Genomic DNA, 2,465 nt, shown 5'->3' on the forward strand with positions numbered 1-2,465 from the left:
CCTCACCTCGCCCCCGCCGCCATCTTCCTCCTGCCTCGGCAGCCCCGCCTCCGTTAGTACATGGACAATTCTGATTGGCCGGTGTGGAACTCTGACGCGGCCTCTGGGCCCGAGGATGTGGCCTACTCCGGCGCCGGGAAGGGAGGATGTGCGCCTGAGAACTAGGGAGCCGGAGACCCAGAGCGCCCCCTGGTCGCGTGGAGGGCAAGGAGCAGACGTCGACAACACTCGGAGCAGGACGCGAGCTAGGTGCTGGAATGGGCAATTTCAGGGACCCCGCGTCCCTCAGGTCCTGGGAGTCTTACACTGGCTATCTCTTCCCACAGGCCCGCCAGAAACAGCTTCCAAGGAGTAAAAATGGCCCAAGTGGATTGGCTACTGTAAATGCCAAAAAAGAACCGAGAGGTAGAAATAGCCCTTAGGAAGTGTTGATGCTGGAGGTCAACCAGGGTCACCAAGAGGAAGTGTCTGCAGAGGTGGAAGTCGGCCCGCAGAGAGGTCTTGCTGCTGTGCTTTGATCATAACTTATAGCTGAGGCTAATTCTTCCAAGAGTGGCCATGAGGATATTTAGTAATGTTCCTGAAGCACAGTGCTTTCTGCCCGTGTCATTCCTCTCTAAATGGTATCCTTAAAGGCTGTTCATTGCTGTAGTACATAAAAGAGAGGCTCTGTCACCTGGTACTCCAGTCATTTCATTCTTTAATCGTCCATTCATTCATTCATTCATTCATGCATGTAACGGTTATTAATTACCAGCACAATTGACCTCAGTCATCATTCCTATTTGAGGTAAACTGCCTATCCAGCGGTGTCATGCCCTTCACATAGCCAATCTGAACTACACAGTCGTCCTCCAGGACAGTTCTGTCATTCCCTGCAGCAGTTCTGTACCATTTTTGCCCCTTTTGCGCAAGCTCATCCTTTTTCCTAAATTCCAGCTAGGTATTGCGCAAATCCCAGCCTGTTTCTCAGGACCCATCCTACATGCTACCTCCTTAATTAAACTTCCCTTGATTTCCTAGTCCGAAGTTCTCTACCCCTTCTTGTAAATTGCATGGCTCCTCCTAAATTTCATGGCTTCTCATGTGTGGGTCTGTATAGATGATATTACATGTTATGTATTATATAGTTATATATTTTATTATATATACATAACATATATATGAAACCAAACAGTTGCATTTTTGTGATACCTACCTTTGTTTTTTCAGGCCCCCTTTTCCCACTGGGAAACATCTGTTAACATCTTGGCTTCAGGCCTTAATGTTTCAATTACTGTCACTTTTTCAACTAGTCTCATTTTTTTTGGTTTTTTTTTTTTTTTTTTTTTTTGTTTGTTTCTAAGACTCCCTTGACTTTATTTTCAAACTTGAATCTCATACTAAGCTCAACGTTTTCTTCCCTTTGGCAGCTTAGCCCGAGGAAGTAAGGGCCGGACAACAGGCACACCCTTCACGCACTTTGACCTCCTCCATCTCCTCTGCACCTGCTTCTCTGATGACGGGCGGAGAAGAGGGAGAGGGAAAGGCCATGACGAGGAAAACCTGTGGTCTTCTTTCTCATTGGCCATTGCTGTTATTTATGTGACTCCAGGATGCTCTGCTAAGGAAGCTCCCCAGGCACCACTGTCCCCTTGAAATTTGGCTACATATTTCACAGGACATCCCCACCCCCAGCTGACACCCTGCCACATTTCTCTGATGCACGTAGCTTTTTGTCCCACTGTTTGCCTCTTCTGACAAGATTAGAGCCATCAGTATCATCTCCCCATGGCCAGCTCTTACGTGTGAAATCAAATGCAGGTTGCAATTTTTATATTTCTTTGAATGGAAAACTTAAGCAAAGGATCTCCTTCTGATAGTCCCCCCCAACCCCAGTATGCAGATCCTGGCATCTCTCCCCAGTTGTTTGTTACCTCCTGGAGAAGCCAGAGGTAGGTTAGCAGGTCTCCTTGTTGTAGGAAAATTGGGCTAGAGAGGATGGTCATATCCCAGATCTCAGGTGAGTCCCTGGGACACGCCCCTCCAAGTGAGGGTCCTTGGCTTCCGGAAAAGAATTCAAGAATGAGCCATAGTAAAGTGAAAGCAAGTTTATTTAGAGAGATACACATTCCGAGCGGCCCAGGGCATGGGTGTGGTTAGTTTTTATGGGCTGGGTAATTTCATATACTAACAAATGGGAGGATTATTCCAATTATTTGGGGGAAGGGGTGGGATTTCTGGGAATTGTGCCATCGCTCACTTTTTGGCCTTTTATGGTCAGCCCCGGAACTGTCATGGTGCCAGTGGGTGTGCTATTTAGCATGCTAAAGGGTGGTGTATTAAGAGGCTCAAGGTCTACTGGAGGTCAACTCTTCCTCCACCTTGAATCTAGTTGGTTCTAACCAGTTTTTGTTGTATCCTCAATGGCTATGTCATTCTTTTAAAGGTTCTGCCCTGCCCCCTTCCCTCCAGTCTCATCCTGA

The 2,465-nt window shown here is 47.3% G+C and overlaps 1 long non-coding RNA gene across 1 annotated transcript; it reads left to right on the forward strand.

Annotated features, from left to right (window-relative positions):
- The first annotated feature begins 9 nt into the window (after positions 1–9).
- Positions 10–675, forward strand: LOC141578364 (uncharacterized). Its single transcript, XR_012508654.1, has 2 exons — positions 10–249; positions 327–675. It is a non-coding gene; the product is annotated as an uncharacterized LOC141578364 (long non-coding RNA).
- Positions 676–2,465: the final 1,790 nt, after the last annotated feature.

This window comes from Camelus bactrianus, chromosome 8 (genome assembly GCF_048773025.1).
Source record: "Camelus bactrianus isolate YW-2024 breed Bactrian camel chromosome 8, ASM4877302v1, whole genome shotgun sequence".
NCBI classification, from domain to species: Eukaryota; Metazoa; Chordata; class Mammalia; order Artiodactyla; family Camelidae; genus Camelus; species Camelus bactrianus.